At 42.1% G+C, this 23,800-nt stretch overlaps 1 pseudogene; it reads right to left on the reverse strand.

Annotated features, from left to right (window-relative positions):
• Positions 1-437: 437 nt before the first annotated feature.
• Positions 438-19,294, reverse strand: LOC118839107 (annotated as a pseudogene).
• Between the last annotated feature and the right edge of the window lie 4,506 nt (positions 19,295-23,800).

A 23,800-nucleotide genomic window follows, 5' to 3' on the forward strand; every position in this document is an offset into this window, starting at 1 on the left:
TGCAACTCACCCTGTGCCTGCTCTCTCTCTCTCTCCATATATATATATATATATATACACACATACATACACATTCACTTATATATATACACACATATATATATACATGGTTTCTTCCCCCTGAACTAAGTGAATAATATATGTATCTTAAAGTGAGATTGTTAACCCCTTAAAGTTGCCCCCCTTAGAAAAGATCAAAGAACCTTTGCTAGCAGCCCCTCTGTGTGCCAGTGTTATATCTTATACAGCCACAGTAGTTGCTAGCAACATTGTTGTTACAAACATCCACTTATCTAAGGGCATATAAGTGTTGAGAGGCCTGCATGATTCAAATCTGGTTTACAGGATGTAGATAACTGACCATTGTCTTTATTAAATATTCACCATCTATAATTAATGAAACGATTAACCAGACATTATGTCTCTTGGACATTTAATTCATCAGATTCCGTTGACAAGGAGATTGTATACATAAAAAGTTTTATCACATTCCAAATACTGATAAAGTTTCTCTGCAGTGTAGATTCTCTGATGTTGAGCAACATTCAAGCTCTGAGGGAAAGCCTTTTTCCAGTAATTACATTCATAACATTTCTCTCCAGTGTGAATTCTCTGATGTGCAGCAAGACAGGTGTTCTATGTGCAAGCCTTTCCACACTGATTACATTAATAAGATTTCCCTCCAGTGTGGATTCTCTGATGTTTAAAAAGAGTTGAGTGTAATGTAAAAGCCTTTTCACATTGATCACATTCATAAGGTTTCTTCCCAGTGTGGATTTTTAGATGTAGAGAAAGACTGGATCTCTGCATGAAAGCCTTTCCACTCTGATTACAGTCATAAGGTTTCTCTCCAGTGCGGATTTTGCAATGTATAGCAAAATCACAGGTCCTCTAAAAGCCTTTCCACTCTGAGCACATTCATAATGTTTCTCTTCAGTGTGGATTCTCTGATGCGAAGCAAGACTGGCGCTGCAACTGAAAGCCTTTCCACATTGATGACAATCATAAGGTTTCTCTCCAGTGAGGATTCTCTGATGCATAGCAAGATCAGAGCTTCTTCTAAAAGTCTTTCCACACTGAGCACATTCATAAGGTTTCTCTCTGGTGTGGATTCTCTGATGTTTAACAAGTTAAGACTTCATTCTGATAGCCTTTCCACATTGATGACATTCACAAGGTTTCTCTCTAGGGTGGATTTTCCAATGCAAAGCAAGATCACAGCTTGTTCTAAAAGCCTTTCCTTATTAACGACATTCATAATGTTTCTCTCCAGTGTGGATTCTCTGATGCATAGAAAGAGTTGACTTGTGTGTGAAAGCTTTTCCACACTGATGACATTCATAAGGATTCCCTCCAGTGTGGATTTTCTGATGTTTAACAAGTTGAGATTTCATTCTGAAAGCCTTTCCACATTGAGCACATTCGTAAGGTTTCTCTTCAGTGTGGATTCTCTGATGCGAAGCAAGACTGGAGCTGCAACTGAAAGCCTTTCCACATTGATGACAATCATAAGGTTTCTCTCCAGTGTGGATTCTCTGATGTACAGCAAGGTGAGTCTTCTTTCCGAAAGCCTTTCCACATTGATGACATTCATAAGGTTTCTCTCCAGTGTGGATTCTCTGATGTTGAAGAAGGTTATACTTCTTTCTGAAAGCCTTTCCACACTGATCACATTCGTAAGGTTTCTCTCCAGTGTGGATTCTCTGATGTTCAGCAAGGTGAGACTTCATTGTGTAACCCTTTCCGCATTGATCACATTTTTAAGGTTTCTCTCCAGTGTGGGTTCTTTCATGTGCAGCAAGAATGGATAGCCTTATGAAAGGCTTTCCACACTGATCACTTTCATAAGGTATCCCTCCAGTGTGGATTTTTTGATGTTTAGCAAGTTGAGATTTCATTGTGAAAGCCTTTCCACACTGAGCACATTCATAAGCTTTCTCTCCAGTGTGGATTCTCTGATGTCCATGAAGTTTAGACTTCATTCTGAAAGCCTTTCCACACTGAGCACATTCATAAGGTTTCTCTCCAGTGTGGATTCTCTGATGGATAGCAAGATCAGGGCTTCTTTTAAAAGCCTTTCCACACTGAGCACATTCATAAGGTTTCTCTCCAGTGTGGATTCTCTGATGGTTAGCAAGTTGAGACTTCCTTCTGAAAGCCTTTCCACACTGAGCACATTCAAAAGGTTTTTCTCCAGTGTGGATTCTCTGATGGTTAACAAGTTGACACTTTATTCTGAAAGCCTTTCCACACTGAGCACATTCATAAGGTTTCTCTCCAGTGTGGATTCTCTGATGTCTAGCAAGTTCGGATTTCATTCTAAACGTCTTTCCACACTGAGCACATTCATAAGGTTTCTCTCCAGTGTGGATTTTCCAATGCATAGCAAAATCACCACTTCTTCTAAAAGCCTTTCCACATTGATGACATTCATAAGGTTTCTCTCCAGTATGGATTCTCTGATGCACAGAAAGAGACCACTTGCATATGAAAGCCTTTCCACACTGATCACATTGGTAAGGTTTCTCTCCAGTGTGGGTTCTTTCATGTACAGCAAGATTGGATCTCCTTATGAAAGCCTTTCCACACTGATCACATTTGTAAGGTTTCTCTCCAGTGTGGATTTTCTGATGTTTAGCAAGTTCAAATTTCATTCTGAAAGTCTTTCCACATTGATGACATTCATAAGGTTTCTCTCCAGTGTGGATTCTCTGATGTCTACCAAGTTCAGACTTCATTCTGACTGTCTTTCCACATTGATGACATTCATAAGGTTTCTCTCCAGTGTGGATTCTATGATGATCAGCAAGAACATCCCTTCTTCTAAAAGCCTTTCCACATTGCTTACATTCAAAAGGTTTCTCTCCAGTGTGGATTCTCTGATGTTGAGAAAGTTGAGACATAAATCTGAAAGCCTTTCCACATTGATGACATTCATAAGGTTTCTCTCCAGTGTGGATTCTATGATGTTCAGCAAGTTGAGACTTCATTCTGAAAGCCTTTCCACACTGAGCACATTCATAAGGTTTCTCTCCAGTGTGGATTCTCTGATGGATAGCAAGTTGAGACTTCATTCTGAAAGCCTGTCCACACTGATCACATTCGTAAGGTTTCTCTCCAGTGTGGATTCTCTGATGGTCAGCAAGTTGAGACTTCCTTCTGAAAGTCTTTCCACACTGAGCACATTCAAAAGGTTTTTCTCCAGTGTGGATTCTCTGATGGTTAACAAGTTGAGACTTCATTCTGAAAGCCTTTCCACACTGATCACATTCGTAAGGTTTCTCTCCAGTGTGGATTCTCTGATGGTCAGCAAGTTGAGACTTCTTTCTGAAAGCCTTTCCACACTGAGCACATTCATAAGGTTTCTTCCCACTGTGGATTTTCTGATGAGCAGCAAGATCAGAGGTTCTTCTATAAGCCTTTTCACATTGAGCACATTCATATGGTTTCTCTTCTGTGTGGATTCTGTGAAGTACAGCACAGATTTGTCTCCCAGTGAAGTCACAAGGACCACCCCTCATGAAACTTTCCTCATGAATTTCTTTCACAGAAATGCTTAGCTTGCCAGTTGTCTCTTTCATTTTACATGTAATCTCTCCTTCTGCAAGAAACAAACCATAAAAAATATACATACAGAGACACATGTACACACATATAATTATAATCCCTTCCCTCCTTTGGGATCAATTAAACTAAGTGATCTAAATCCTACTTATCCAGGCCAAGAGGAAAGTCTTCAAAGTTCAATGGACAGAATCAATCATTTGCCAATTATCCCAGTCATTTTTATGAAATAGTGAATTCTTAGCCCAGAAGCTGGATTCTTTGGGTTTATCAAAGAGTAGATTGCTATAGTCAGTGACTACTGCGTCTTGTGTACCTATCCTATTCCACTGATCCATGACTCCGTTTCTTAGCCAGTACCAGGTAGTTTTTTTTTTCAGATTTTTTTATTTATACTTTACAACACTTGGTTCTATACAATTTTTAGCTCCAGATTTTCTTTCTGCCCCTACCCCTACATCCCCAGGATGACATGGAATCTGATATATCTTCTATATCTAACTTTGCTTTGAACTTATTTACACAGTAGTCAAGTTGTAAAGAATTATGACCAATGGAATGAATCATGAGAAAGAAGAAAGAAAGGAGAAAAAAAAAACAAAGAAAACAAAGGCAAGTGTAAAGTGTGCCCCAATCTGCATTCAGACGCCGTAGTTCTTTCTCTGGATGTGGATAGCACTCCCCACCATGAGTCCTTTGGAGTTATCTTTGCACCTTGTATTGCTGAAAAGAGCAAAGTCTATCAGGGTTAGTCATCACAGAATCCATATATCTGTGGTTGTGTACAATGTTCTCCTACTGCTCCACTCGCTCAGCATTATATCATGTAGAGCTTTCCAGGTTATGATGAAGTCCGTATCATCCCCATTTCTTATAGCACAATAGTATTCCATTACCTTCATGTACCACAACTTGTTCAGCCATTCCCAAATTGATGGGCATTCCCTTGATTTCCAATTTTTTGCTATTACAAAAAGAGCAGCTATAAATATTTTTGTACATAGAGGTCCTTTTCCCACTTGTGTAATCTTTTTGGGATACAACCCTAGAAGTGGTATTGCTGGGTCAAAGGGTATGAACATTTTGATAGCCCTTTGGTCATAGTTCTAAATTGCTCTCCAGAATGGCTGGATCTTATCACAACTCCACCAACAATGTATTAATGTTCCAATTTTCCCACATCCTCTCCAGCATTTATCATTTTCCTGTTTTGTCATTTTATCCAATCTGACAGGAGAGAGGGGGCACTTTATAGCTGTTTTGATTTGCATTTCTCTAATCAGTAGTGATTTTGAGCATTTTTTCATATGGCTATAGATATCTTTAATTTCTTCCTCTGAAAATTTATATCAGACTGCTTGCCACCTTACGGAGGAGGGAAGAGAAGAAAATTTGAAACTCAAGAACATGCAAAACTAAGTGCTGTAACACCCCAAAAACGTAATAAAAAAAAGAAAAAAAATAAGAAGTGGACAGTAGGAAACAAAAGAAAAATTAGAAAGAAGCACACACCAACCCTGGAGTCAGGAAGACCAGAGTTCAAATCCAGCTTCAGACACTTGACACTTACTAGCTTTGTGACCTTGGGCAAGTTACTTAGCCCCAATTACCTCACCAAAAAGAAGGAGGAGGAAAGAAGAAGAAGGAGAAGGAGGAGAAGGAGAAGAAGAAGGAGGAGAAGGAGAAGAAGAAAGAGGAGAAGGAGAAGGACAACGAATAGGACAATGAGAAGAGCAAGCAGAAGGACAAGGAGAAGGACAACAAGAAGGAGAAGGAAGCACAGAAAACCTGGATAGCTTTGAAAACAATGTATAGTAATTATTACACAGTTTCAAATAAATGAACAGTCAGAAATGGAAATTTATAGTTTTATATTGAATTCTTTATGTTCTGTACATCGAAATGTTCCCTCTCACTTTGTATTTAAGTTTAAAATGAATCAAAATTTAAAAAAAAAAAAAGAATCAATCATTTGAATATACCATTAGCTCACACCTGCAGGATAACCTGACTTACAGAGAACTTCACACACAATCACATTGGCTCCACACAAACACTTGTGATACTGGCAAGACAAGAATTCTCATTACATTCTCAGCTCAGGCCAGGAGTTCAGAATGGCTGAGTGAACTATCCAACATCTCAGCAGCTGAGCCAAGAACTCCAACCCTACAAGAGCATGCATGCTCTGTCCATGGGACTTGAAGGCCTGTCTGCACTCCACTTTCTTTTGTTTTGTTTTCTTAAAAAAATATACTTTCTTATTGCAAATTGACTTGTTCCCTCCCTCTCTTTGGGTCTTCCTATCCCATGAGACACAACAGCATTGGAATTAGGCCAACTACTGCTCCTACGATGAGGGTTTAAGTTCAAGGGAACAGAGGAGTCAATCAATGTGGCAAACTAAATTGCCACAATCATTGCCAGTCTGGAGAAACCACCCGCCTGATCGGTCTGCAGCCAGCAACATTGGGCCAGTCTCCACCAGCAAGAACATTAAGACTCACTGAAGGCTTAGCTAATACTTACCTTCTATTTAGTAGTAAAATATTTGTAAAGTATCTACCTTTCTTTTAGACATAATAGTCTTGCACCTATAACAGATAACAGCATATTGTAAACATGCACTTTTATATGCACTGAGAAACCCAAAAATCAGGTGACTCACTTGTTTGCAATATTCCGGTTACTGTGGTGCTCTGGAACAGGACCCACAATATCTCTGAGCTGGGCCTGAAATTCATCATTCTTGCTTTGATTTTGACTCTTTGCTCCCTAATTCTCCTCTCCTTCTGAAACTGTTACACCCCTCACTCTTCAGCTTCCCTTATATTCCTTTGAACTAGATTTCTTTCCATTCCCAACACTCTTTTCCCTGGATCAACTAAGACCGATGTCCCCAGTCTGGTGTTTCTCCTAAAACATCTCCACATTTATATGGCAGATTGGGGGCTCCCTGACAGCAGGCACTGGCTTTTCCCTTCCAAAAGGAGCCAAGAAAACTGGAGGTGCTTAATCTCTGTTTATTGACTGAATGACTGGGCCCAGGGCTGACACGAGGCCCCAGGCTCGACCTCAATCCTTGTACCCTGGTCACTGTCTGAGTTGGCAAATGCAGGTTCTGGCCTCCAAACTGTTTCTGGCTCTTTCTTGCACCTTATTCCCTATGCTGAATGACCTCTATCTGCTTCTCACCCTCAGGAGACCAGACCAGACCCACAGTGAAGATCACAAACACTTCTTTCTGGGCTCCTGAAGCATCTCATACCATAGACACCTGGGAGTTTCTACATGCCACTTCCCCAAACTGAGAGTAGCTGTCCTCTCAAAGAATCTGGTCAATGATTCACCAAGAATGGGCTAAAGATTGAGCCTCAGAGATGAGGGGACAGACACAGGTTGATGATTTATGTAAAGGAGAGCCTTGGATTAACTCTAAGTAAGGCAGCAACCTTGGCTACTATTTTGATGCTAATGAATGGAGAGAGTTCCTTTACAAATTTAGGCTACATAATCTCTGGGTGGCCCTCCCTGTGGCAAGACTATCCTTTGACATCTCCAGAAATGGACTCCCTTGGGGTAGCTAAAATGGTACAGTGGATAGAGAACTGCTCAGGAAGACTCAGGTTCGAATCCAGCCTCAGACACTTACTAGCTGTAACACTGGCCAAGTCACTTAGGCCTGTTGGCTTCAGTTAACTCATCAGTAAAATGAGCCTGAAAAAGAAATGGCAAAGCACACCACTATCTTTGCCACGAAAACCCCATATTGGGTCACAAAGAGTCAGAAATAACAGAAATTACTGAAAAACCTCATAACTGACTCACTACCCCATTCAGGACAGCAGCTTGTCCAAATACTCTCATTCTTCCCCAACCCTCCCTAATTGCTTGCTCCCACTCTCCACCCCCACTCACCTCCTCACCTAAGAAGAATCTGCCTCATATGATGTTGAATAAATTGCATACGTAACAAGAACTCTCTCATCCTCTTCATCTCCCATAAATCAGGTGCCTTCTTTTCTTTCCTGATACCATCATCAGATGAAATGGTCCTCCCTCTGTGAGACCCAGCAAACTCCTTTCCCTGTCAAAACCATCCCATTCCAGCACCTCATCTTCCTCAGTACACTGCCTCCCCTGCATCCCCACTAGTTCACTACTCTTCAGTCTCTCCTGCACTAAAGACACCTTTCCTAGTGCTACAACTGAAACCACTTCTCTCTAATCCTTAACATATACTCACTTGATGCATTCAACCCAAGAAATATTTCCCTATGCCTTTCTTCCATTTCAGAGCTAAACAACTGGAGACATCCATTTACAATGGGTGTCTCCAACTCCCTTGGCTTTTCTGAAATTCTCTGTAGTCAAGCTCCCAATTTCATTGTTCAATGGAAACTCCTCTCTCCAAAAGTAACAAAAATCTCCCACTTGGTAAATGCACTCACCATTTCTTCTCTCTCTCTCTCTCTCTCTCTCCGCATTAGTGACACTCTTCTCCTGGTTCTCCAAACTAAACTCATTCTTTTTCCCTCAGCACTCCCCTCTTCCTACTTTCCTAATGCTCTGCAAGGCACCCTTCCAATATTGTAGGCAGATAAGTAACATACCATACACTCGTCAATTACTCTCACACATCCACAGTCCTGACCCCCATAGTCGATCTGCTCCAGAGTCCTGCGATTCCACCTTGGTAACATCTCTCCCACACACTCACTTCTCTCTCAACACTGGAACTATCTTGGTTCAGGCCCCAATCAAAGCAGGCCTGAGGTACTACAAGAACCTGCTGCTTGGTGCAGATGACTCAGGTCTCCCCTCTCTCCAGTCGTTATGGACCATGTCACCATGTACTCAACAACCTCCCATGACTCCCTAGCAAAAAGATCAAACAGAAAATCCTCTCTAGGGCTGTTAATCACCTACCCCTTCTTCCCCTTCCCTTCTCCAACACTTCCAGTCTACTTTCACCTTATTTCCATTCCAAAAGAACTATCACTCAGTGGTACAGACCTCCTATCTGTTCTGTGAACAGGACACTCCACCTCCACACTCCACAGGCTTTCCTCACCATCCACCAGCCTAGATTGCTCACCCTGGTTTCCCTGAAGTCCCAGCTAGGGCCCACCTTCCACAATAAGACTTTCCACTCTTCCTTTACTTTAGGGCCTTCCCTTTCTCCAAGAGCTCCAATTAGTCCTGTCCCAAACAGGTTTCTACATTGTTGTTGGCACATGGTCTGCTCCACAGGCTGTGAGTTACACGACAGCAGGGGATGTCCCTTGTATCTCCTTATGTCCCTGGTGCTTAGCAGAGGGTCTGGCAGATACAAGGCACTTGATAAATGCTCACTGATTCAAAGAAAGTCTAGGAAAGAACCCAACCTGGAAAGTCTAGCCCATTTTTGCACATTCAGCTGAGTTCCTGACCCAAAATTCCAAATATGGACTTTGTATAGGGCCTGAGATTTATCACTCGGAGAAAGCTTCAAGGTCATGGTGTCCAACTCCCACATTTTAAAGGTTGGGAAACTGAGACTCAGTAGTTCAGTGACTTCTCCAGGATCCCACTACTAAAAAGGGTCTCAAAAAGAATTCCAAGTCAGGTTTTCCTGCCCCAGATCTAGCACTAGCTTCGCCTACACACCCAGAAGACTCTTGATATCCCAGCTCTCATAGACCTGCTTTCCCCTCACTCACCTGGACAAAAGCTCCTCAGGCCTTCTTGGTGCCATAGCCATGGTGCTTCCCTTTCCTCCAAATAAGTGAGGATGTCTTCTCTGGCAACAGGCAGACCTGGGAATGGGGAATCAGGGATGAGGATGGAGAACAATTGGTAATTTAGGTCTCTTTAGGGAAAAAGAGTGTGCATACAAAGCAAGAGAATTACTCCATCATGTTCACACAGAATTGGCTTGTTCTCCCATTAATGCTTGTAATGCAAGTAACCCAAACTAGGATGTGCCAGATCTGCCTTGAGCTCCTGAAAATTAGATCCTGATGAATCAGCTGTGGCCCTGTCCCATCCACAGCCCTCCACTCCCTGAAACCTATAAAAACCTTGGGACTCTTCACTCAGGGAGTCATTGCCTCTTAAGGTGAGATTCTACTGCTAGGGAACTCAAAAACCTTAGTTGGACCTAATTGTGATTGCTGGCCAGTCTCTTATTCCTGCATTAACAGAGGACTACAAGAATGGATGGTTCCCAGAAGTCCTGAAACAAGATGTCCATAGCATTTATTGTGGGAGCTTTGGGGAGAGATGGGGAAAAGATCATGGATCCAATCTGGAGTCAGAACATTCAGTCTTGGTGCACCTTCTTCATAGGAGGGAAGGAGGGACTCCTTGCAGAGCTTCCACTATCTAGAAATTAGGGGTAGCTGGTAGTGCAGTGGAGAGAGCCCAGGGCCTGCAGTCAGGAATGCCAGGGTTCGAATCCAGCCTCAGACACTTACTAGCTGTGTGCTCCTGTAAAAGTCACTTAACCTGTTTCCTTCAGATTTCTCAAATGTCAAACAGAGATAATAATATGACCCAATGACATCATATGGTAAAGAAAGAGCTTAGCACAGCAGCTGGTGAACAGCTAGCGAACAGAAATGCTTATTCCCTTCCTTCCTTCCTTTCCCACCTTCTGGGCTGGAATTTGGGGCAATGCAAAGGAAGATGAAGGACAAATGGGCCCTACCAGGCACAACTAGGAGCTGGAAGCTACAAACTGATGCTTCTCACAAAGAATAGTGTCCTAAATACTTGGCCCCTCCTAAAGAGGAAGAGGGTGCAGGGAAAAGCCACCTAAGCAGATTTCAGAGATTTGGCAGGCAAAATTCATGTCTAGGCAGAGGCTGGACTACATGTAGGATTACTTCCACACCTGAGATGCTTCAACACTGATCTGAACTTTGACCTCAAGCTACCCAGAATTGGCAAGAGACAGCTTCAGGGACAATCAGGAAACCTCCAGCTGCTCTTCACACAATGGACTGACCTATATAGGAAAACCAGGCAGCAGAAGGACCCTGTCTCTAGGACACAGGAGACCAGCACTTTTCCCTTCCTAGTAACTAATAAATCCTCCCAAGCCAGCACACACAGGAATAAAGATATTCCCTGTGATAGGAGACTCAGAGTGGCCAGGGGAAGGGTCCTTACCCAGGGACAGCAGGTTCTGGGCATTCTCCAGCATGATCTCCTTGTACAATTCCTTCTGAGGATGGTCCAAGAGGCCCCACTCCTCTGGGGTGAAGTCCACAGCCACATCCTTGAACGTCACCCGTTCCTAAACCATCAAAACTCACCAGATTTAGAGCTCAAAAAGACTCCAGACTTCCTATAGTCCAATCCTATAGTCTCATCAAGTGAGAGGAGGGAAATAAAGGGCAGAAAGGCGATTTACCCAAAGGTTGTACCCTTGATGAGTGTCACAGTCAACACTTGAAACCAAACTCATTAAGAGCCCAGTGGAATATTGAGAAAAGCAGTTAATTGGTCAGTTGTAATAAAGATGAAAAAAGTCTTACTACAACATGGAAAATTTCAGATAAAGTATGTGTTTTATTTGTGAGGGAGGAAGATCTGTGGAAGAGACAGACAGAAGATGATGTGAAATTTCTGCCTTCTCAGAAATGATAGAAATGGGGCAGCTAGGTGGTGCAGTGAGTAGAGCACCGGCCCGGGAGTGTCAAGAGGACATGAGTTCAAATCTGGCCTCAGATACTTGACACACTCTCTGTGTGACCATGGGCAAGTCACTTAACGCCAATAGCCTTCCCTTGTCTTCTCAACAACAACAAAAAAGATAACAGAAATCGTAGAAGTGATATGTTATAATGCAAATTGTGTGAGGTATTTGTGAGAAGCTGCCAAGTACAGTGTATTCTGGGTGCAGGGGCATTCATTTGTGAATATTGAAAAGAGAGGAATGAAAAAGAAAAGACCTGGTTTAACTCCTGAGAAGCTGTAACAATGTCTCTTCTCTAGCTAAAACATGAAAAGGATTCATAAGACATCCTAATTACAATCTGGACTTAAGAGAGGGGTGTGAGACTTTCTAGCCAAGTGAAGGAGAGTTAACTGTTGTAACACCGAGGGCTTAAGGGCACCCTGGGCACGATGTGCCAGGCCAAAACATCCTTTGCCTGTGCCTTAGGATTCCTTTCACTCATGGATAGCATATATTTCTTTATTATAATGTTTAGTTCTCATAGTTGGGCGCTTTCTTTTTCTTTCTGCCCAGAGTGAACCAAAATGACATCACTATGTCAGGGTCAAGGTACAGTGTCCCTGATGAAGGCTGATCAGACAAAGACAAGCCCAGAAGCCTCTACCACAGATTGGGCACAAATAGTCCCAGTGAACATTTGGGGTGAATAAGGCTGTCAATTTGCGCGTGTCATCATTCTTTTGAGCTACTGTAATTCTGCTTTGCTCACTCCGCACAGCGCATTCATTGATGCAGGCATGCCATGATGGCTGGTCCTTCGCCAGTGTCTCCCATGTCTCACAACTGACTACAAAGTATTCAAAGAGACCTTGGGAATGTCCTTCTGTCACTTCTTATGACCACCTTGGGACTTTCTTCTTCACATGAGTTCTCCATAAAATAGTTTTTTAGGCAAACATTCTTTTGGCATTTGAACAACATGGCCAGTCCATAGCAGCTGTGCTCTCTGCAGTAAGATGTGAATGCTTGGCAGTCTAACTGGAGGAAGGACCTCAGTGTCCACTACCTTATCTTACCAGGTGACCTTCAGAATCTTCCTAAGACCATTCAAATGGAAGAGATTCAGTTTCCTGGCATGGTAGCTTTAACAGGCATACAACAGTGAGGTCAGCACAATGGAACTTCTGTTTTGTAGTCACCCAAATACCTCTTCTCTCCCACACTTTGCCTGGCAGCCTCTCAAACACTGAACTATCTCTGACAAAGCAGGTGACAGCTCAAAATTAGTTATCTGAAATAGAAAATAATCTGAGATGCAAAATTTACTAGTAGATAATGATTTAATTGTAGCAGTTCACAGGTTAACTTTAAGGTCAACCGATTCCTCAGTAGTTTGTAACAAAAGTGTGATTTACAGAAATGATTTTTAAAATAGAAGAGAATGAAAAAAATTAAAACAATCTTAGGAAACATGCTTTGAACAAAATTCAATTGGACAAGGCAGGTCACCCGACTACTTACTCCTCCCAGTTTTTTGTGACCCAGATTCATCCTGTGTCCATCAACCAGAAGTCCTTGCTCTGCAGCCTGATGAGTTTTGCATCCAAAAGTATTACTTCAAAGGAGCCTACAGCTTGAAGAAAGACTGGAAAACAGAAGCTTGTGGTTTGCAGTTAGCAGGCACTCTCCATCCTCCAGCTGCCAGAAAGGGAAACTCAGTCTTAGAAGATTATACCACTAGGCTTAGAGTTAACCTCCACCTCAAAGGAAAGAAAGCTTATCCACTAAGACTAGGAAGAGGAATTTAGACTTCCATTAACCCCCTTTCTGCAGCAGCCAGAAACAGGAATTTAGCCTGTGAAAAGACTCTTACAATGCCATGATTGTTTTAGTCCTACAAAGATATGAGTCTTACTCTAAACTACCTGCTATTAAATGATAAAGTCTTATCAGTCTGTGCAATCACTAAATCTAGAGGTAACCTGGACTTAGAAGAATATCTATGTTAGTATAGCTTAGCTGCGAGGGCTAGCTTTTCCCAAACAAAGGAACTAAACCTTACAATGTAACTAAAAACAAATCAAAATAATGAAATACTAACTGACTTGAAGGTTATTCTTTTCACAACCTCATCACCTGTGTACATCCTGGAAAGTACGTAGTCAAGGTAAGTGAACTCATTCAGAAGATACAAAATTTCTTCAATTTCTATAACCAATGGATGGTGCTGGGCTAAATGGTGGAGATTTTTTTTTTATTTTTAAGAAATATTTTTTATTTTCCTCCAATTACATATTAAAATTTTTACATGTTTGTTGTTTATTAAAGGTTTGAGTTCCAAATTCCACCTCTCCTTCCCTCAGTCTCCCACTCCCCCAGGAAGCAATCACATATAGCTTACATGTGTGTAATCATAAAATATCTCCCTATTAGTCATATTATACAGAAAATTTTGAAAACAAGAAAGTGAAAATAGTTACTTCAGTCTGTATGCAAACAATATCAATTCTTTTCCTGGAGTCAGACAGTATGCTTCATCATTAGTCCTTTGGGATTTTCTTCCATCATTGCATTATTGATAATAGCTAAGGACATTAGGATTAGACCAACATCTTACACAATATTCTACAATACATTCTATATGGATGTTATTGTCGTTCATTTGTGTCAGCTATGTCTGACTCTCCATGACCCCCTTTGGTATCCTCTTGGCAAAGATATTGCCAAGGAAAACAGCCCTGATATCTTAGAGCCAAAGGGTAAAGTAGAAACTAAAAGAATCCACCAATCTCCTCCTTAAAGGATCCCACAATGGAAACTCCAAAGAATACTGAAGCCAAATTCCAGAGCTCCCAGGTCAAGGAGAAAAGAGTGTAATCAGCCAGAAAGAAGCAAGTCAAACGTCATGGAGCCACAGTCAGGCTAACACAGAACTCAGTGGCTTTACATTAAAAAGTCAGAGGGTGTGGAATGATATTCAGCAAGACAAAGGAACTAGGATTATAACCAAGCAGCACAAACCCAGAAAAAGCTGAGTACAGTCCTTTAGGGGCCACAATGGACCTTCAATATAGAGAAGATAATCAAGCATTCCCAACAAAAATACCAGAGCTGAAAAAAAAAATTGATCTTCAAACACAAGACAAGAGAGAAACATCAAAAGGTAAACAGGAAAGAGAAAACAGAAGAGATTCAATGAGGTGAAATTGTGTCTGTGCCTACATGGGAAGGTGACACCTGAACACTTCAGACCTTTATGAGCATTAGGGCAATTAAAAGGAATAAACCTTGACAGTCACTATATACATTGTATGCATTGCATCATACATGTATACCTGTATGGTAGTATACGCTGACTGTGAAGGGATGATATTCAAAGAAACAAAATCATAGAGTCAGAAAGAGAATTTCATTCCAAGAAGAGGGAAGGGAGAGGTAGAAGGGAGTGAATCATCTCACATAAAAGAGGCAGAGAAGAACTATTACAGTGAAGGGGAGGATGGGGAGGTAGGAAGGGACTACTTGAACCTTACTCTTATGAAAATTGGCTGCAATAGGGAATGATATATATGCTCAGGTGGGTATAGAATTCTCTCTTATCTTATAGGGAAGTAGAAAGGGACAGGAATGGGCCAGGGGAATGACAGGAGGAAGGGCAGTTTGGGGGAGGCATTGGTCAGAAGCAAAACACTACTGAGGAAAGACAGGGTGAAGGGGTAAAGAGAAAGAGAAGGATGCACAGAGGAAAAATATGATGCAGAGAAAAACACAGTTAGTTAACATAACTGTAAATACAAATAGAACGAATTCACCCATAAACTGCATAACTAGATGTAAAATGTATAATTTTGATTGTATTAAATTAAAAAGGTTTTTGCAGAAACAAAATGAATGAAACCAAGATTAAAAGGAAAACTGACAACTGGGGGAAAAGTTACAGCAAATATCTCTAATAAAGGCCTCGTCTCTCAAATATATAGAGCTCTCAGTCAAATTGATAAGAATACAAGTCATGACCCAATTGATAAATGGTCAGAGCATATGAACAGACAGCTTTCAGACACAGAAATCAAAGCTATTTGTAGTCATATAAAAATGCTATAAATGTCTGTTGATCAGAGAAAGGCAAATTAAAACAATTCTAGGTTACTACCTCACCTATTAAATTGGCTAACCATGAATATTAGAGGGAAGTAGGAAAACTGGGACACTGTTACACTATTGGTAGATTTGGGAACTGATCCAACCATTCTGGAGAGTAATATGAAACTATAATCATAGGGCTATGAAACTGTGCATACCCATTGATCCAACAATAACACTGGTAAGTCGGCACCCACAAAGGATTTTTTAAAAAGAAAGAGAGAAAAGGACCTATTTAGAGAAGGGTATTTATGATAGCTCTATTTGTAGTGGTAAACAACTGGAAATTGAGGAGATGCCCCAAAATTCAGGAATGCCTTAACAAGCTGTGGTATATGACAAGCAGTATGATTTCAGAAACACCTAGAAACACTTACATGAACTGATGCAGAGCAAAGTGAGCAGAACCAGGAGAACATTGTACATTTCAATACGGTATGGTGAACAACATGAATAACTTAGCTATTCTCAGTGATACCTTGATCTAAGGCAATCTCAAAGGACTCATGATGAAAACTGCTACGCCCTCCACAGAGAGAACACTAATCGAGTCTAAACACAGACTTAAAGCAGACGATTATTCAGGTTCTTTCTTTTGGTTCAAATTTTCTTTCACGAAAAGAATAACATGGAAATGCTTTACATGATTGCATACCCACCACCTATCTATGATTGCACACAGTCTGAGGAAGGAGGTAGGTTGAGAACTGGGAACTCAAAACAGGAATAAAATATATTTTAATTTGTCATTAAGGAAAAAACAAAATACTATTTCAGAAAGACTAATAGCCAATGGCAAGTAGGCTACCCTGTAGATAGAGCACCAGGCTTGGAGTCACAAGGATCTATGTCAAATTTAGCCTCAGACTCATACTAGCTGTGTGACGCTGGGCAAGTCACTTAAGCCTGTTTGCCTCAGTTTCCTGAACTGTGAAATAAAGATGACAAGAACACCTCCCATACAGGGTTGTTGTGAAGACGGTGAAAAGTAGATTTGGGGAGAAGGTATGTCCCTCCATGGTGTCTTTGCCTTTGAGCCTGATGCCTCTCTGACAGGACCTCAGTGTCTGCTTCAGTACCTCCCTTTCCCCCATTGGAAGAGAAAACTCCCAGGACTTTGAATAGTTCCCCAAACTCAGCCCTTTCCCTACATCCTCTCTAACAAGGGAAGTCCTAGGCCCTTCACAAATGCTAATACACTAACAGTGAAAGATGGTACCCTTTCTTTGGCCTAGTGCAAACAGCTCTGCGAAGGGCTGCGAACCTGTGAGTATGACTCAGATGCCAACTTTACCTGTTTTCTTCAGTTCCCATATTTTCCAGAAACACTGGACAAGAGATTGCAGGAGGCCAGGAAACTATGCTCCACCCCCATGGGCCCCCCCTCCCCCAGGCCTAGCTCATAGTATTTGGTCCTTTCAACCTTCACTGCCTTGTCAGTGTGCCCTTGAGAGTCAAACCTCCTGAAAGACAGGACAGGTAAGTGTGCATCCGGCAGATAAAACTGTGCAGCTCAGATGCTTGAGAACAAGCCTTCAAGGTCTCAAGGGGAGAACTTGGCCAAAGAAGCAAAGTTCTGTGGATGTGGGGGAAGGGTGCTAGGCATAGATAAAGGGAGCAAAGAAAGACCCTACAGGACAGAGAGGAATGAGTGAAGGGGTCATTCTTGTGATTCAGGGATCATGGGGGAAACCTTAAAAAGGAACATGGGAGGGCAGCAATTGGGGCTAACAGGGGTGGGGTGGGTAGTTTAGTGCCTTTTATGCCAAAGCATGTGATATTCAAAACACAGGAGAGAGCAGGGCACTGTTGTTACTACTGCTTTCAATTTCCTGCCTATTTTTTGTAAAGAAACATTCCATAGGTAGGGGATTGCCAGCCTCACAGACAATGCTCTTTGTCTCTGGAAATGCTGTCTTTTGCTGATGTTGGTCAAGTCTAAGGACAGAGTGTACTCACCTGGGCTGGGGCTCTGCAGCTTCCAGTGGTCCTTCCCTCTGGCTCCAGGTTTCTCTGCTTGGGTCAGGGCTTGGTCCTCTGCAGGCTGAGCTGGGAAGTCTGAAGGATAACCAGAGGGGCACAGTCTTTACCTGTTCTTCTAGGAGGGGAGGGTGACCTATGGGGGATTTACAGAGGGTAAGGCCCTACCCTCGGGCAGTAGAGCTTAGAAAAGATGATGCCACCCTCTTCTGTCTCCTTCCCCTCACCCATTCTCCTTCAGAGAGGTAGAAGGGGCTTGAGATCCCAGGTAGGATGAGACCAGTAAGAGTCTCAAGGGCTCCAGAATCAGAGATCTCCCTCCAGTTCCTTGTCTGTCCTCCCTGCCTCCCCTCTCCCCAACTAGCACACAAACATCATCTAGACAACAGACTGACTGCTAGATCTACAGGGAAGCTTAGGAAGGTTAGCAATGGGGAGGCCTCTGGGAGGGAGCCACCAGGAAACGACCAGTGAAAGCCTGAGGCTGGGAGACCAAATCTAGTCTGGGATTCAGCCCCTGTTACAACAATGTTCCTAGCAGCTGTTGTTAGGGTGAAGGCCCACACAAGATGAACAACAAGACGGCTGATAGCAGAGGTTCTTTGATTTGCTTTTCTAAGGAAAGCAACTTGAAGGGGTTCACAATCTCATTTTAATTGAACATAAATATATCCTTCACTTAGTTCAGGGAGAAAAGATTGGGTCCCTGAGCTTCAGGGCAAATATGAAAAGAAATTATGAGCATAGAATATAAGTAGAACAAATAACATGAACCAGTCCATCCATACCAATATACAGTTACCAGAGAAGCACCTGGGTCATTGAAGCTGGGGAGGAGGGCAGTTTCAACAGCTTGCCCACAGTCTTGTCACTAACACTGTTTTAATGACTTTACCCCCAAAACCAAACTCTGACCTCACGTCTTACATACCTGTCTCAGGACCCTGGGGCACCTGATCACCTCAGTGTGGAGAAGCACTCACACAAAGAACAGGGAAGAGTCCCATTCTGCTTCCCAACACATTTGAAAGGTTGGGACTCATCAAACATACTTCATTACCTAAGCATTCCAAAAGAGAGGACTAAGAAAAAGTTCTGCTCTAATTACACTGCAGCCCCCTGGCACGGGCCTGAGGGCTCTGAAAGAAGAGGAGGCAGGGAAGCAGGAGGCCTGGGGAAGGGAGCCCAGGTGGGGTCTGGGAGGGAGACATTCTAACCCAGTTCATGGCAGGGAGGTCAGGGACACTGGAAACAGAAGGGCTCCGGGAGGATACTGAGCCTGGAAAGCAGGAGCACTGTGTCCTGGGCTCGAAGTAGGAGCTGGGGAGGATTCCTGGGACCCTCTAGAAGACCACAGACCTGGAATGCCAAACAGGAGACCAGACACAGGGAGCTAGTGTCTGGTATCCCATAAGGAAGCAGGCCAGGAGCTAATGGTGGGGTGGGGGGTACAGATAACCGGGGCCAGGCAGGTTTTGGTTCCAGCATCCAAAGCGGGGTCCTCAGGGCACATAGAACTTTCGGTACTTACAGGGGACTTGGTTCCTAACCGAAAGCTGAGGGCACGGAAACAAGATTCTGGGGATCCTGTGGGTTAAGTTTGAATTCTAGGAGAGGATGACCCAATCTTAAATCAGGGGAGGGTGACCCTGGACCTTTGGGAAGTGATTGGGAGTCTGGAAAAGAGTTAGTAGAGGGAAGCTTGCCCAAGAGCCAGGAGTGGTAGGGAGGATTGCTCCAGGCAGGACTACAAGGCACTCACCACATGGTCAGAGCAGAAGGAACTGACCCAATGGTAGGGACAGTGAGCAGAAGCCAGCAGGTGTGGGGTGGGGGGTGGGCCTCGGACCTACCTGGGACCTGCACTCACAGAGTTGGGGTCCTGAAGGCAGAGATCGAGAGTCCAAGAGAAGGCAGCGTGACCTCAGCTCGGACGCTGGAAGGCAGGGAGGTCTCAGCTGTATGGGAGGAATGCAGAGAGATCTGGGCTTGGAGGGAATGAAGAAGGCAGCCCAGTCTCTGCACAAGTTCCTGTTTACAGCCAACCCCCTCTGGGAGGGACCTCCCACCCCTTCCCCAACCTCTAAGGCCCTCAGGACAGGACTTTCCTCCAGTCACAGGCACCGGCAGGAGCTCAGGCCCTGCTTAACTCCCCTCCCCCAAGCCCAGCCCTCCATCACATGGAATGCCTTGGCCACTAGGATGAGGCCTCTCCTGCCCTAGATCCTGCTCACAGCTCCAAACTCCACCCCGGGCCTCCTATTCCACCTGGGCCACCACTCACCAGCTGGGCCAGCTCTGAGAGCACCTCCTCCCCCATTACTACCAGCGGATTCCAGAAGTGAGGAGGTGGGAGAGGGAGAACAAGGAAGAGGCAACCTGGAGATTTCCAGGAGAGCAAGTGATTCACAGCAAAACCAAGCTTAGTTTCAAAATGCAGGTTGTTCACCAAATGCAGTCAGGCTGGCTGGCACATTTCTCTAATTTCAATTAGAATGGGGCTCATTTACCGGCAGACCCCGCGAGGATAATCCGGGTGTTTCACCATGTTAGGGCAGATCCACCAGTAATGTAAAATACATTTACAATTTCGCATTTAAGGTATTGTGATTAGGACCTGAGAAGAATGAGAATTCAATGTAAAGGGATCAGAATTACCCTGTTGTAGTCTCTGATAGCCTTCCATCTGTAGGGTCAAAGGGATGGATGGAGAAAGTCGGTTTTATATTTGAGACTATTCTAACTAACAAAATCAACTGAATAGATGCTATGTGACTGGCAATTTTGTTTCATACATTAAAACTGTAGCATTGTTGGTGTTCTTATGCTTCAAAGTTTTGTCATTTGGGGGTTTGGAGGAAATCATGCTATAAATTAGGCTCTTAATTTTAAAAAATGGTTTCTAGAGGGCTATGCAATTGTGCCCTTAGAAAAGTAGTGGGAAATCAGCCAAGGGCCCCCCCAAACCATTGGAGGACCACCACCCCCTCCACACACACACACACACAGCTGAGAAAGACCCAAAAAACCCTTGATTGGCTAGAAATCAAACACTGTGACAGGGTGTGCTCTGTCCATGGTATGAGTTAGCCTTTCTCCATTGAACTTTCTTTTGTTTTCTTTTGTTTTTTCTTTTCCAATTTAAAAAATTTATTTTTAGTTTTCAACATTTGTTTCCACAAGATTTTGAGTTATAAGTTTTCTCCCCATATTTAACCTCCCCCCCCCCCCGAGATGGCATGTATTCTGATTGCTGCTTACCCCAGTCTGCCATCCCTTCTATCACCCCACTCCCCCCTCCCCCATCCACTTTCCTCTTACTTTCTTGTAGGGCAAATAGATTTCTATACCACACTGCCAGTATATCTTATTTCCCAGTTGCATGTAAAAACAATTTTTCAATTTTTTTAACATTTGGTTTTAGGCCTATGGGTTCCAAATTCACTCCCTTCTTCCCTCACCATCCACCCTCCTTGAGAAGGCAAGCAATTTAATATAGGTTATACATATATCATTATGCGAAATATTTCCATAATATTCATGTTCTGAAAGACTAAGCATATTTCCTTCCATCCTATCCTGTCCCCTTTTATTTAGTTTTCTGCTTTGACCCTGCCCTTTTTCAAAATTGTTTGCTTTTGACTACCTCCTCCCTCAATCTGCCCTCCTTTCTATCATTACCCCCTCTTATCCCCTTCCCCCTACTTTCCTGTAGGGTAAGATACTCAGTTGAGTGTGTATGTTATTCCCTCTTTAAGGCAAATCCAATAATAGGAAGGTCCACTCATTCACTTTCACCCACCCTTTCTTTCCTTCCATTATAACAGCTCTTTTCCGCCACTTTTATGTGAGATAATTTACCCCATTCTATCTCTCCCTTCCTCCTTCTCCCAATACATTCCTCTCTTACCCTTTTATTTTATTTTTTTTTTTACATATCATCCCTTCATATTCAACTCACCCTGTGCCCTCTGTCTGTATATATGTACATTCCCTTCAACTACCCTAATACTGAGAAAGGTCTCAGGAGTTACAAATATCATCTTTCCATGTAGAAATGTAAACAAAACAGTTCAACTTTACTGAGTTTATTATGATTTCTCCCTACTGTTTACCTTTTCATGCTCCTCTTGATTCTTGTATTTGAAAGTCAAATTTTCTATTCAGCTCTGGGCTTTTCACCTAAAATGCTTGAAAGTCCTCTGTTTCATTGAAAATCCATTTTTACCCCTGAAGTATTATACTCAGTTTTGCTCACTAGGGATTCTTGGTTTTAATCCTACACCTTTCACCTCTTGAATATCACATTCCAAGCCTGCAAATCCCTTAATGTAGAAGCTGCTACATCTTGTGTATCTTGATTGTGTTTTCACAATACCTGAATTGTTTCTTTCTGGCTGCTTGCAGTATTTTCTCCTTTACCAGGGAATTCTGGCATGTGGCTACCATGTTCCTAGGAGTTTCTATTTCTATTTCCCCCTCTGGTTTGAGAATATCAGGGTAGTTTTCCTTGACAATTTCTTGAAAGATGATGTCTAGGCTCTTTTTTGATCATGGCTTTCAGGTAGTCAAATAATTTTAAAATTATCTCTCCTGGATGAATTTTCCAGATCAGTGGTTTTCCCAATGAGGTATTTCACATTGTCTTTTATTTCTTCATTCTTTTGGTTCTGTTTTATAATTTTTTGGGTTCTCATACAGTCGTTAGTTTCCATTTCCTCTGTTCTAGTTTTAAAGGCATTCTTCTCTCCATTGGCTATTTGCACCTCTTTTGCCATTTGGGTTAGTCTATTTTTTAAGGTGCTATTTTCTTCATTTTTTTGGCATCTCCTTTAGCAAGCTGTTGACTCATTTTCATGATCTTCTTGTATCACTCTCCTTTCTCTTCCCAATTTTCCCTCTACTTTCTTACTTGATTTTCAAAATCTTTTTTGAGGTCTTCCATGGCCTGGGGCCATTTCATACTTTTCTTGGAGGTTTTGGATGTAGGAGCTTTGACTTTGACATCTTCTTCTCACTGTATGTTTTGATCTTCTTTGTCACCAAAGTAAGCTTCTATTATCTGAGGGGTTTTTTTGCACACTTTGCTCATTTTGCCAGCCAAATACTTGACTTTCTCTTTGCCAATGTTGGACTCTGGTTCCAGTAGGGGAGGGGTGGTGTCCTGTCCCAAACTCCAGGGGTTTTTTACTTGAAAATCTTGGCTATGATGGAAGTGTATGCAGTAATTTAAACATATTAATGATGAGTCAACTATCAGGTGTTTGCAGTATGTCTGAAGCCCCAGAATATGAGTAGTTATAATTTATAAATTATAAATTATAAAGGATACATGAAGTGTTAATATTAGGGAAATATCAGGAAAGATATTTGAGCCATAATTTGTGGTTGGTGAAATTTTGGCATTTAAGGTGAAAATTCCAGTGACTGTAACTTACTATTGTTTTGAGCTTTGATTACAGGGGTAGTTTTGAAGCCAATAGTAGAAAATGGCATGTGCTGCAGTCTGTGAACTGGTAAAAGTGAATGTCTGTGCCTAGAAATAGTTTTGGGGATGATCCTGGTGTGGCCTAAGGTAGGATCCTCTTGACTTTATTTCCCAATTGGGCTATTTCCTTTCTGAAAAGGAAAGATCCCCACCTGATTAATCCTGAGCCCTGCTTTTAACATCTAGGGATTACATGATTGGCTGTCAGATATGACTCATGCCTGGGGTCAAACAGAGCTAAGGAAGTTATTCCTTTCTCTCATGATATATGACATTGTTATGACTATCTTCCTCTTTTTACTTTTACACTAAATTGCTATAATTAAGAAGTTCTCTAAGTCCAATACTAAATGTGTTAGATAGTAGGTTGATACTGGAACATCTTCCAATTTTGATGTGTATTTGTGGTCAAATTATAACATAGGGATGCTACCGTCCTAAGGGAAAACTGATTAGACAAAATAATAAGACAAAGATGTAATGTAAGAGTTTGCTAATTCAGCAGCACAGGACATTTTGAGAAAGTAATGAGATCAGACTGTTTTCTACAAGAACTATGTATATATATATGTATGTGATTGGCATCCAAATTTAACTGGCAAGGAAATTCAGGCCTTGGCTATGTTTGACTAATAAGGTTTCTAAAGTGGACTAAAGATTTCACACATAACTTGTACTGATAATGGTAAGGAAAATGAAATTATTTTCCCATTTTAAAGTATCTGCCTGATAATTTTAAATGGCAGAAGAGCTCATTTTATGGTGGTCTCTCATGAATTTAAAAACTAAGATTCTTATATCAGGTACAGGATTTAGGTAAGGATAGAGACAGCAAATGGTATATGAATTAATATTCTCTGAAGTTCCTAAATTGGAGAACAAAGTTTAAGTGATTGTCTTAAATTATATTCAGTCAGAATTATCTAGGAACCTCTAGATTTAGAACCAGAGAAGCAGAA

The sequence above is a fragment of the Trichosurus vulpecula genome, chromosome 2 (genome assembly GCF_011100635.1).
Source record: "Trichosurus vulpecula isolate mTriVul1 chromosome 2, mTriVul1.pri, whole genome shotgun sequence".
In the NCBI taxonomy this organism is placed as follows: domain Eukaryota; kingdom Metazoa; phylum Chordata; class Mammalia; order Diprotodontia; family Phalangeridae; genus Trichosurus; species Trichosurus vulpecula.